Here is a 13,998-nt window from a genome sequence, read left to right as displayed (position 1 = left end):
TGGGGTTGGCTCTGCTTCCACAACAGAGGTTTCATCAGTAACAACATATGTCTTTCCTCCACAGATGAAGTAGAATTGCTCCCTTGGGAGATTTACTTCTTTGCATTTTAAACTCTGTGACTAACTTAAAAAAAATGGGGGCGGGGGCAGAGATCCCATTGACTCAAATTACAGTTTTCATTCTCCATCAACCTTCATAATATGGCAAATAGACTCTGTTACTTGATGTGCTGAAAAAGTAAGACATGGAGTATATTATGCAACTTCCTGCAACTCTAATTAAGATTCTTACCATTTTGAACCTGCAATATACACACGTTAAGCTCAGAAGAAAACAAAAATTAGAGCCTCTTTCAACATTATGCACAGGGGGCCATTAAGCTTTTCTGTATTCTCCTAGTAAGCATCCCTGCTGCAGTCTTCCTACAGGAATGCCACTGGGGGGTACTCTGGGCTCTGTGGGGGACGATGGCACCCTACTGAGCATGGCAGGAGTCTATAGAGGCTGGAATTTTCCTTAAATCGCCTCCATTCCTTCATCAGATTCAGCATACATACTAAGAGCCTTTCAATACAGCCCGCCTCTTGAATTATTTCTCTGCACAATTTGTGTGCATGGTTCAAGGAGCCCAAAAAGTTTTCCCAGATGTCATGAGGCTCTTGGCAGCCAATCAAGGGGCCTTTGCTTGGTAACATATTGGTATCAGCTACCTCCCTCTGTTGGGAAAACAATTTTCCTTATACAAAGTATTGTAACAGTCTGCAAGTCTCTCTCCTCCACTGGATTTTGAGTTCCTTATATTTTTGAGATCTGAGAATCTGACATATTCTAACACGGAACAACATACTTCCCCACCCCTACCCCCACTCAAAGTTGATGCTAAGTTACAGCTTATAGTTTATTTCTTTGAACAGATCAAGGTGCTTTGACATCTCTTTTCTCATTTGATCCTCATTGTCAGTCTGGCAATAAAACAGAAGATATTATGGTTTTCATTCTACTGATGAGGAATATGAAATTCATAAAAGGTGAAACCGAAATATCTCCACCACCAGGTAATGGTAAAGGCAGAATCTTACCATATTCACACTACCTCTAGAAACTATATTTGGTTTGGCAATGATTTCTCAAAACTTAATACCAAAATGTTGAACTTATTCTGTAGTTGTAAATAGCAGGAGACAGATATAATAGATACAATAAAATAGATATAAGATCAATCGTATTTCTTGTTCCTTTATATAAACAAAATTGCTAGTTGGTCTATATTTTATGCATCAACCAATTCTCATCTCAGCTAATTAATATGAAAAAAGGAAACTTATGGGCATGTTTGGTACCTTAAAAGCCAAAAGGAAAAAAAAAACCCACTGTTTCAAAAATAACTTCCTACAGTAAAAATCATATTACAAATGAAAAGTTAGCAAGAGTCCACAGAAAATAGATTGGCAGAAAATCTGAAGGACTGGCTTCTACTCCTGCTTGTCTGTTCCCAGGCCACTTAGCAGTTTTGTCTAATTGGGGTAGGGGTGGAGGGAAGCAACAACATTTAACATTTTCTCTGAAATTCCATTTCCTGGGGCGCCTGGGTGGCTCAGTCGGTTAAGTCTCTGCCTTTGGCTCAGGTCATGATCCCAGGGTCCTGGCATCGAGTCCCCGCATCAGGCGCCCTTCCCAGCAGGGAGTCTGCGGCTCCCCCTTCTTCTCGCTCATGCTCATGCTCTCTCTCATTATCTCTGTCTCTCTCAAATAAATAAAATATTTTTTATAAAAAGTGAAATTCCATTTCCTAAGCTGGAAAACCAGTTGATACTCCCCCTATTTCCTAAGATTGTTGAGAGATCAGTAAAACAATATAGGAGTAAGTATTTGAAATATGCTAACACATTATGCAAATGGAAACTCCTTTAATTATTAACCCCCTGGATTCGGATCTGATTTGTTTTCAATTTTAACATTCCTCTACCAATTTTAACTCCACAGCTTAATGACACTTGGTATCATACAATTTTAAATATTTAAATTTTACCTAATTTAATCTAATATTTAACCTGAATTTCCCCCCACATGTTTTAAACCCATTACTTCTTGAAGTGTCTGTGTTGACTAATGAGAAAAATAGGTCCCTCTCCTCTCCATAACACCTCTTTATGCATCTGTAAACAGTTATCATGTGTCCCTTCTGCCTTCTCTTAAGATTGAACATTCTCGGGTCTCTCAGCCTTTTCTTAGAGGCCCCATTTTCAAAGCTCTTCATCATTTTTTGTTGCTCTCTTTTGAAACCTCTGGCAAATTTGCCTATGGTTTAAAAAGTGTGCCATCCCAAATGGAACATGGTACTCCTATCAAGGGCTAAGGATTGCCAAGCAGAGTCCAATAATCACATTATTTATTTTATCCTTGACAATTCTGCTAATGCAACACAAGGTAGCAATTGCCTTTTTTCTTTCTTTCTTCTTCTTCTTTTTTTTTTTTTTTTTTAACAGCATCACACTATGGACTTCTTCTAAGATGTTAACTGGTGTAAATTAGAGCTCCTGAGGACAGGAATTAGTAAAATTAACTTACTAATCTTTCCTTTAGTCACATTACCTAGGGCAGCATTTCATAAATATTATGTGCTTAACAAATAGAGTGGTTTCATGAATCTTACTTGTACCTACAAATGGTAATATTTATTTATTTTTTGATTTGATGAAAAATATGATCCTTCATTTATGATTGAAACATATGGAGGAGTAGAAAATCCACAGCTGACTTCTGTGGGGTTATTAAAAAACACACAAACACAATAAAATTAGCCTTTTAAAGGCAAATAATTAGAATGACAGGTAAAGGAAATTTTTACTAAATTTTATTTACATAATACAGCTTTTCATTTACATGGAAGTTTCTGGAAACTCCACCAGAATACCAGAAACACAAACCATGAAACTAATGACCAATTAACTTAAAATCAATTACTGTATGTAATGTGATAGATGACCTTATGGAATTTAGCTGGACGGTCAAACTTGCTTAATACTTGCTTTTGTAGGACCAAATCTAGAGAAAATATGAAAGGATTTGGCAAGGTCAGTGACTACAACCCAGGAAGCCTTGATCTTCCATTGTATCTGCTGAGCAGAAAAAAAAATCCTACCTGCTGTTCTGACTGTCAAAATGCAAGCCAGGAACCCAGTAGCTATATCAGGACTTCCTTCGGGGGGAACTAGTAAATGAGAGCAAAAAACGTAATCTCATGCAGATCAGGGATTGGATTTAAAGGAATCTGAGGTAGTGATGATACCTTTTTATCCTGTAAGTATTATTAACATTTTATCGTATCAGACTGACTAAGAATCTGTTGCCACAATGTTACACAGTGAGAAAATATCAAGTGCATCAGTAACAATGTAGCTAATCTTCCTTAGCTATTCAGATGAGTAATAACCCATAGTTTTAAATACAGCCCTTTCAGAGGAGAGGGAAGAAAGATCAAGGAAAGAGCAAAAGATTCTCCTAGAATTTTAACCATCCCAGAATAAATTATGCATCCTGGACTACAGATTTTAAAAAATACTTGGCAAACATACTTTAGTATGGCTTTTCATTGAAAATATACAAAACCAAACTAACCAAAACACATTTCACTATAGCTTTAAGAATATCATTGGCTAAAATGAATACATATCTTTGGAGAATAAGCCCCAAGAAATTATGATTGCTCAGTAATTGAGTATGTATTAGAAATTTCCATTATACTAGAAATTTTAGAAAGGGTCTAAAAATTATAAACTATATTTTAAAAATAGTTTACTCAGGTAGCAGGACAAAGAGTTATAAATATGATACAATCCAACCACCAATTTCAGCTCTTCACCTACCTGACCACTGGTCAACCTTTTATACTAGTGACCATTATGGAATATTACAGAATTCATCAACCTTTCCTTGACTTTCAGGTAGGTCCTTTATCTGCATTTGAGCTATTCCTTCTTGGTTGTCTTTTACTATCCCGAATGCCTTCTATCCCCCCAAGGTCTATTCTTGACTGTAAGTCATTGAACGCATTCCCATGGCTTCAACTTCTTTTCACATGCTGGTGAATTCTTTTTAAGACTCTCTGGTTACATATTCAGACTCAAGCTACCTTGAACAGAAGAAGGAACTTATTATTCAAAGATAATGGTGTGTTCTGGAACTCAAGTCCAGGGACACGGCCCAGCCTAGGAAAGGTCTTTGCATAGGGAGTGAGAAAACCTTCAGGCATGTTCTCCTTCTACTTCTCTGTCTTCCTGTCTCTCTTTAACAGCTTTAGTTCTCTATTTCCTCCCACCCCACAGCAGTATACATAAAGGTTAAGTTCAAGAGATAAGATAGACTTATTGGTTAGTTCTGAATTCCAATTCCAAATTCCTATGAAAACTAGATCAGTTCCATTGGGTCAGGCATTCATACTTGTCCTAACAGTGATCAAGGGTCTATGTCACACATGTCCCTCCCTGGGGAAGGCAGAGGTAATGTGGTAAGATGGAGTAGTTGTGTGCAGACCAAGAGCTTAAAGGATGTCTGAATCAACCACCAAATCTATGTCTACAGCTCAAACTATTTTTTTTAAGGTTATGTCCTAATCTAGTATTTGAGGATTTTTTATCATTGTTGAGTGCTTAGCTTTGGCTATAGCACGCGACTGAGCAGAAAAATAGCAGTATACTATAATGGTTAAAAGTAGTCAAACAGCCATGGATTCTATTCTGCATAAGGCCTTTGAGATCAGGAAACAAGTCTACTAGATTCCAGCTAAAGTCTCATTGTTCATACAGTGTCTGGTGTACAAAACGCTACCAACAACAACAGCAAGAACAAAGTAAATGGAGAAATTAATCACTTTTGAAAACTAACCGACACTGCTAGCATCCTTTCCTGAGATGTGATGTTTAAAAAGCTTTCATTTCAGGGCGCCTGGGTGGCTCAATTGGTTAAGCGACTGCCTTCGGCTCAGGTCATGATCCTGGAGTCCCAGGATCGAGTCCCGCATCGGGCTCCCTGCTCGGCAGGGAGTCTGCTTCTCCCTCTCCCACTCCCCATTTGTGTTCCCTCTCTCGCTGTGTCTTTCTCTGTCAAATAAATAAATAAAATCTTAAAAAAAAAAAAAAGCTTTCATTTCATATACGCAGTTTAAATAAGTAGTAATCCTAAGTATATTGTCTTACACGTGCCCACAAAACAGAGATAATGTGGCATATTAGATACAAGGGAAAAAAAAGAAAACTCAAAATAAGATACTTGCTGGAACTTTTTAATGAGGCATTAACAACTCTGTAAATGAAAGTTCTAATTTGCACAGTTTTATGAAGCAAACAAGGAGAGAACAGCATCAGATTTGGCTGTTGCTTGTTGTCTCCACTCAACACATTTTAAGTGAGTGTCAAATTGATTTTGCAATAGTTAATTATATTTCTCTAATTTTTTGACTACTGAATTTATAAGTATGCAGAAGAAATCAGTTTTCAGCAAACTAGTTTTCTCAGTTAAACTTAATAGCATAGCACATTAACACCAATTACGCGAGCTATGAAAAATGCATGACGGAGGCGCAACAGAATCAAAGAACTGGTCAACTGCATATTCAAATGTGTATTTCATATTTTTGCTGATTAAATTTCTTCTTGTGATAAAATGCCTGAAAAATGGACAAACCACAGCTCTCTGCGTTCATAAAAATTTCTGTCCTAACGTCAATGAGATCAGAAGAAATCCCTTTCTGTAGAGGAAAAAAAAAACTATTTTGTTGAAATTGTACAGATTCTTGCTGTCAGCATAGTTTAGTAAAAGTCATTTTCCTACGCTTTAAAGTATATAGTGGATATCAATTTATTTCAGTGAAATTTGCAGTGTTGAGCCTAATCTAAAGTATATACACTGCTTACATCTTTATCTAAAGGAGTTCAAGACCACGGGGCGCCTGAGTGGCTCAGTCGTTAAGCGTCTGCCTTCGGCTCAGGTCATGATCCCAGGGTCCTGGGATCGAGCCCCACATCGGGCTCCCTTCTGGGCAGGAAGCCTGCTTCTCCCTCCCCCACTCTCCCTGCTTGTGTTCCTGCTCTCACTATCTCTCTCTCTGTCAAATAAATAAATAAAATCTAAATAAAAATTAAAATTAAAAAAATAAAGGAGTTCAGGACCAGTAAGTTAAATAATATAAAAACTGGTTGATTTTTCTCTAAATAAAGTTAAAGCAATTTTCCATCACAATGTAGATCAATGGTTCTCATTATTGCAAGAATCACCTGGAGTTCTTTTTCTTTTACCCATTTTATTGAAGTATAAATTACATGCAATAAACTACATTCATTTAAAGGATACAGGTCAATAAATTTTGAAAGGTGTTACCTGTAAAACCACCACTATGATTATTACAAAATATTTCCATCATCCCCTCTTTCTCAGCCTCAAGGAATCATTTAACTTTTTGTTACAATAGTTCGTATTTTTTGAGAATTACCACTAAGTACTCTTCTGCCTTCTTTACTCAGCCTGTCAACAGAGATTGATCCATGTTGTTGTTTGTATCAGTAGTTTATTCCTTTGTACTGTTGAGGAGTATCCCATTGTATGGACATACCATAGTTTGTTTATCCATTCACCTATTGATGCATATTTGTGTTGTTTCTAGTTTGGGGCCATGGTGAGTATAGCTATGAATATTTATGTGCATGCCTTTTGTACAGACTAATTCTTTCATTTCTCTTAGACAAATACCCCTGAGAGGAATGGCTGGGTCATATAGTACGTGCATGCTGAACTGAGTCCATATTGAGATCTTGTCAAAATGCAAATTTCTAGCTATTTCCCCAGCAATTAGGATCTGTGGTAGAATTCAGAATTTGCTTTTGTTTTTTTTTTTTAACCCCTTATTCGGGCTAATTCTTATAAAGAAGGTCTCCTAACATTTTGTGAGACATTCTGTTGACAAACTAACAGATGATTGAATGAAATGGTCACTTTTAATCAGTCAATCTATAAAAAGTATATGCACAATCTTAGTAAAAATATCAGTTTAATTTAGCAAACCCTTAGTAAAAGCATACTTGGCATCAGCCCCCAGCCTGCAGAGTGATCTTATAAAAATGGTAAAATTAAGTTCAAAATCCTAAATATGGTGGTCCGAAAAGTACAAGATTGGCCCCTCCTTCTTGTATTTCAACCTCATCAAATACCATTCTTTCCTTGCTTTTTGTGCTCTGGCTATATTGGATTCTTCCAGTTTTGCTTGTTTGTTCATGTTTGTTTTTTCATACACCATGTTATCTCCCATACCAAGGCACTTATGCATGCCATTTTCTCTACCTGAGGTGCTCTACTTGTGTTTCTTGCCTAGCCACCTCAAACTGCATTTTTTAGATGATAAAACTCTTCCTTTGGGAGGACTTCATGAATTTTCCAGAGTGGGTTAAATGCTCCTGTTATCTGTTATGAGTTTTCTACATCTTACTTTTGGACTCCACATACTTGAAATCTTTTTTTTTTTTTTTTGGCAACTTTTCAAATTGAAGTATAACTTAACAATAAAGTGGACACATTATCAGGGCATATTTTGGTGGACATTTACAAAGTAAACACACATCTAAACACCTCTCAGAACAATGTATAGAATAATTCCACAACCTCAGGAACCTCCTTTTTCTCTTCCTTTTAGTTATTACCCCTTCTTATCCTATTACCACTGATCCATTTCTCTATTTTTGAAACTTACATAAATGGAATACTAGATTCTTTTGTTTCTAGCTTCTTTCACCCAGTGGTAGATCATGAGATTTATCCATGTTGTGTGAAGCAATAGTTGGTTCATTTTTACTTGGTCCTATTTCTTGGTATTCCTGGTAATTTTGGATTGAATATAAGATATCATGTATAAAAAATTATAGACTCTTGTTGATGTTATCTCCTTTTAGCAAATATTGAAATATTTTTGGCAGGCAGATAACCTTTATCCTATCAGAAGTTGAGATGGGTTGAGGCTTTACTTCAGGCTTTGAGAAGACCCGTCTGTTTCTGGTTTACTCTTACTGATAGGATTTCAATGGATAGCCTGGCATATTTACCAGACCCTTCCTTCTTGGTAGGCCCTGAACTCTAATTTCTAGTCTCTCAAGCCATGCTTTCATTTTCCTAAGACTATGCAATCTGGGAACTAGCAAATAAAACAGAAAGAAAAAGCAAAGATAAATTAAAGTCTCACCTAAATGGTTTTCCTTATTTCTCGGGTCTTAATCTCCCATGTCCATGCAGTCCTAGTTACTCAGTAATGTCTTTGAATAATCATATTTTTAAGAAATTCTATCCAGTTTCTTTTCTTTTTTTCTTTCAGCATGAGGATTTTTTGATATCCTTCGCAGCTGAAAACAGCTCTGTCTCTCATAGCTGGAGACATAAATCACTTATAATTATCTAATTACATGTTTGAAGCATGATTTCACTGCAAGACTTTAAGCTCCCTAAGGTTAGGTGCTCTACCTGTTTTGCTCAATACTCTTTCTAAAACACCAATTATAGCATCTGGCAAATGGGGTGAAATTGAGAAAAATCTGCATATGGGCTGATAAAATGATTGAGTTCTTTCATCTAAACGTAGATAGAAAAAGCAGAGCCAAAAGTCTTGAAAAACAGCTCGCAGAAAATTGCAGGGGGAACCTAGTGAGATATATTGGGTTTCTTCATATTTTTAAAAGGATATAATGGTGCCATTACTATTTAGGGGCACATAGGGTGGGGATTAGGAAAAGTTTCATTTTGAAAATTATTGATAATCTTGAAGAAAGCATTTCAAATGAAGAAGTGGGAGGAAAAAAAGTAAGTGACCGATGGAGGAGTGATTGGTAGTGAGGAAATGAACATGCAGAGCATCTTAGTTTTTAAGAAGACTGGATTATGAATAGATTTACAAGTACATGTTAAAATGTAAAGGTAGCCACCAGACACGCAGAAATAAGATGTAGAGCATTTAAGTCTCTTGATAAAGGAGAGAGGCGACTAAAAACACAAAGGTCAGAAGTTCATAGATTGAATAAAATGAAGTCTCAGAGATATGTAGTAAAGAGAAGTTATAAAGGAGTAGAGTCAAGATTTATGTGGTTTAGGCACATAAAATACATATATGAATGGAAAGGCACATGATGTGAAAATCCTGAATGAAAAAACTGTCAGCCATAAATGCATGTATAACAATGACCACAAATATATTGTGTGCCAATCCTTTACGGTGATTCCTGCACTGAAACCTTACAGTAATCCATTTTACGGATGAAGACACTGAGCGATGGGGCTGGGAAGGGATTCATGCCAAGTTGCACACTGCATGGTGGGGAAGCCAGATTTTAAACATGGGAAGTCTGACTTCAGAACCTGCTCTTCGCACTACCGTCACTGCTGTCTTCCTTCTGCACTATAGTGAACACCAGCATCAATACGTCCATTGCCCTTGAAATAGGACTCAATCAGTTTGATGCTGTTCATCCATCCATAGCATTGATCACTGTTGTTTATAAAGCACTTTCGAGATTAAAAGTGCTTTTTATTGTACTCTATATGTTTATTATGACTGTCATCTTAAACCTATTGCAATAAGCCCTAATGATATGTATAGGTAAAATTATCAAAATATTCATTAACCTCAAAATTTAATAAGCCTACGGAGATCCTGTATCTAAGAGATGTGCAACACCTCGTTTCCAACAACACATTGTGAGGGCTATAGGGCAGAGAACAACTCCTATAGAGCACTCTAGCTATAACAATTGATGCAGAAGGAATTCCACCTTATCTGATAACTAAGGACCCATTAGTAACAATTTCTCCTTGTCTCAAGTACTATATAGCTTAACACATACTTTCTTACACATCGTAGGCCAATAGAGGCTAAACAAATTGAGTTATCCCTCTAGGCTATCACAACTTCCAACAGGGTAGCTTTAAAAATTATGTAATATATTCTAATGCACAGGGAATCTTACCATTAATTCATTCTTGTAGCTAAGCAATCTTTCTTACAGATTTTCCTTTTTTTATCTAACTCATTTAGCTAATTCTTTATTCAACAAACATTTATTGAACATCTGGTCCTATGCTGTGCAAGGACAAATGTTGTAACAGAAGAAAACAGTCATCAGTTCAGTTGGCTTGGGATCCAGGTAAGTGAACAAGCCATTCTAATAGAGTGTGGTAGGGATTAAAATAGAGACATTCTCGTTTTCTGTGGTAGGATAGAGGAGAGGCCGCTAAGCTAGATTTGGCACTGGGGCGAAGGGGAGGCTATCTGGAGGAACAGCTCAGCTGACACTTTAATGATGGGTAGGAATTAGCCCAGTGAAAGGAAGGAGAAGCATCTGCAAGTAAGGGAGGGCATTGCAGGCAAAAGCATGGATTGAAGACCCAGGCATCTAAGACAGCAAGGCACATTCAAACAGCAGGGACTGAAAGGCAGTCATAGAGCCAAGAGGAAACCAGGAGGTATATGGATGGAAAAATGAGGCTGGAAAGGTAAGCAGAAGAGTTCATGCAGGGCATCTCGATGTTGGAAACTACTGAAAAGTTTAAAGCAAGAAAATGGCAAGACAGCTCATTAGTTAGAAAAACAGCCTAGATAAGAGTGAAACTGTTGGTATGGAGACCCACAACAGAGACCCAGATTAGGGAGTAGCTATAGGACCAGTGGATGGTTCCAAGAGATATATCGGAGGAAGAATGGCCAGAGAAGGAACAATGGATGAAATGTCAGAAAGGGAGTGAGAAATTATATTCAAGAAACTTCCCTGGTTTCTATCTCAGGCAATTAGTAATATTCACTTTGGTAGATACAGTGGTAAGCACAGAAGAAGGAATGGATTTCCGGGGAGAAAAATGAAGGAAGCAGAAGCCAAGAAAGAGGCATCTGCATTCTTTTTCAATTTTCTGCCTGTTTGGGAGGGAAGATCATTATATCATTCATTCCCACAAATTTCCCACAAGTCCCTATCTTTCCTTTACAAAATTCTCCCAGGACTCCCTTTGTTTGTGAGGATGACATGGCCACCATTACCAGAGATGACTTAGGTGACCTGAATGTCTATAAGGGTGCTTGTCCCCCTCCTTCCTCCTTATGACTCTTTTTTTGCACTTAAGTTCAAAGGACTTCCAAACTGAGGCTGCTCCTCAGTCAAGAAAATCTACGTAACTGAGTTTCCCTCCTTTAAAAAAAAAAAAAAAAGCTTTGAGAGAGAGAGCACACACATGTGTAAGCATGGTGAGAGAGGGGCAGAAGGAGAGGGAGAGAGAATCTCAAGCAGACTCCCCGCTGAACTCCGAGCCCTACCCAGGGCTTGATCCCGTGACCCTGAGATCATGACCTGAGCTGAAGTCAAGAGTCAGATGCTTCACTGACGGAGCCTCCCAGGTGCCCCCTGAGTTTCCCTTCTTGAATCTCCAAACACCTGAGGACTATGTTTATGAGCTTCCTTCAATGTGTAGAACTTAAATGTGGCCTGCATAATTGCACTTCATATTGCCCCACTCAAATGGAATGCCTGGTGCATGATTTCATAAGACATTTCTTCAGAATATTAGAACATAGTTTTGAAAGATATGGCATTTTGGCATTGATATTATTTGAAATCTAATCTGAGTAGAAATGAAATTAATCTATACTCTCCTGTGGGTGTTATATTTATCCCAACAGACATAACAGTAAGTATAGATCTTTAAATATCTTTAATTTTTTTCCAAAAAATATATATAAAATAATTCATTTTATTTGATTGTTTCATAGGGGCTAGTTTCTCTATCATTGCTGACCATTATGATTCTTTTTCTGCTCACAGTTCCTCTTTCTACCTATTTAAGGATGAAAAGAAAACTAAAATTAATCTCTATTATATTGATGCTGAATGTCATTAAGAGATGGAGAATTTTTTTTTTCTTCAGCAAAGAAGCTTCGGGAAGTTTTTTAGATGGCTAACATATCGTAAGAAAAAGACATTGGACAATTTATGTAGGTAAATGTGAGACCACATAGAAAACCTGAGGACATAGTGGACATGGGGTGTTTGAGAATGTAGTGTGAAAATGTGGGAACAAATGTGCACTGTGTATAGCAGGTGACCATATATTTTGGTGCGATTGTAACAGAGAAGGAAAATGCAGACCCTTAAAGCTGGTTCAAAGAGTTATCAACTAACAGAAACAGTTTGCACCAAATGTAAGTATTATTCTATCCTGTTGGCATGATCAGTGCTGACTTGGCTTACTGAACACATAAATCCCTCTTGGGAAAACCCAGATACTGTTTCAAGATATTTTCATTTATTAAACATTACTGTCTATTCTGTTGTGTTAGTTCTCTCCTGTTTCTTTTACCTGAGCTAACCTGTACTCATCTTTAGGGTTTTGCTTTGTTTTAAGATTTAATGTATTTATTTGAGAGAGAGAATGAGAGAGAGAGAGAGGATGAGCAGGGAGAGGGGCAGAAGGGAAGCTGACTCCCTGCTAAGCAGGGAGCCCAATGCGGGGCTCCATCCCAGGACTCCCAGATCATGACCTGAGTGGAAGGCAAATGCTTAACCGACTGAGCCACCCAGGCACCTGATCTTTAGGGTTCTTGGCATTAGGCAGAAGAAAGAAAAATGCACTGTTAAAGATGAAATTATATATTAATTTAAGAAACTAAGACTAGACTCTTAACCAAAAATAGGCAAACTATCAACATGACGTCTGTTCTTGCAAATAAAGTGTTTTTACCCAAAAAACTAGACTATCCTTATGTGTTTCTATATCACCTATGGCTGTTTTCATACCACCATGGCAAGTTGAGGCATTGGGACAGAGACCTCATGTCTTGCAAGCAGACAATATTTAATGTCTGGACATTTACAGATTGACACTGCACAAGTTAAAAGGGTGGAGGGAGGGTTCTTCATGCAAAGAGAAACTTACAATTTCATTCAATTTGACCAGTGGAGCAAGACCAAACTGGTAAAAGAAAAAGTCATGTGCTGTGATGATTCTTTTGTGAAATCAGAGCTAAAATTCGAAAGTGAACCTGAAATGACTCCCACACCAAACCCACCATTAACATTTCAAACACAAGGGGACATGATGGAAATAGGCTTCAAAATGTGTCACTTTAAAAAATACAAGGGTTAAGACACATGCAGTCATAAATTGGCCTTGATGATGAATTTGGCGAATGGGGAGAAACATGGTCCTTTCCCCTCCAGCGATGTTATCATTACACATCTCCACGAAAGACGGCAAAACAAAACAATTTTAACCCTTACTTCTTAATATCCCTCATCACCATGGGTTAGTCTGACTTCTGTGATTCTCAAAAGATAGGCATTTGGATCCTTGTCCCTACCAGTCCATACAGATACACTCAACCAGACATTCACACTCTCTTCTGATTCTGTCACAACCAGAAACACACCAGGAGCTTCTTTCTTCCCCAAGAGCCACTTCTCTACTTTGGTCCCAAGTTCCATGTTTACTCTTGCCTTTATTTTTCCGTATCATTACTGCCTGTTCATCAAACTGCTAGGCCATATAGTCAATTCATGTATTTGTTTTTCAATAACTACGACTAAGATCTAACATCAAAGGTAAAATAAAACTTGTGATTTAAATCTGCCTTGTAAGGACTTGGCATTTTATTTAGTTTGTTGTTTTTGTTGTTGTTGCTGTTTTGTTTGTTTTTTAAGCACTTTCTGGCAAAAGGACTTGCTCTCAGTCAGAGGACAACAAATATTGGGTACCAAGGGTGTTGAAGGTCAGAATTAATATGCTTTTACTAATGAGTCTATCTGATGTTTTCCCTGCTTGCACCTTCCCTATAACTGCGTATAATCAGCTTTCCTTTAATGAAGTGTTTAAAGGTCCCAGCTCACTAGAAATAATAAATAATAATAAAGCATATATATCATAAAGTAAAAAAAATATAAAATACATGCTTTTAAGGAATATTGATTCAGGGAGTTGCATTTCTC

The 13,998-nt window shown here is 37.4% G+C and overlaps 1 protein-coding gene across 1 annotated transcript in view; it reads right to left on the bottom strand.

Annotated features, from left to right (window-relative positions):
• USH2A (usherin) overlaps positions 1 to 13,998 on the bottom strand; it is a 702,118-nt gene that overhangs the window by 465,369 nt on the left and 222,751 nt on the right. The gene's annotated exons all lie outside the window — the stretch shown is intronic.

The sequence above is a fragment of the Mirounga leonina genome, unplaced genomic scaffold (assembly GCF_011800145.1).
Source record: "Mirounga leonina isolate KUSES-001 unplaced genomic scaffold, KU_Mleo_1.0 Mir_154, whole genome shotgun sequence".
NCBI lineage: Eukaryota > Metazoa > Chordata > Mammalia > Carnivora > Phocidae > Mirounga > Mirounga leonina.
This window is presented reverse-complemented; position numbering and strand designations above follow the sequence as displayed.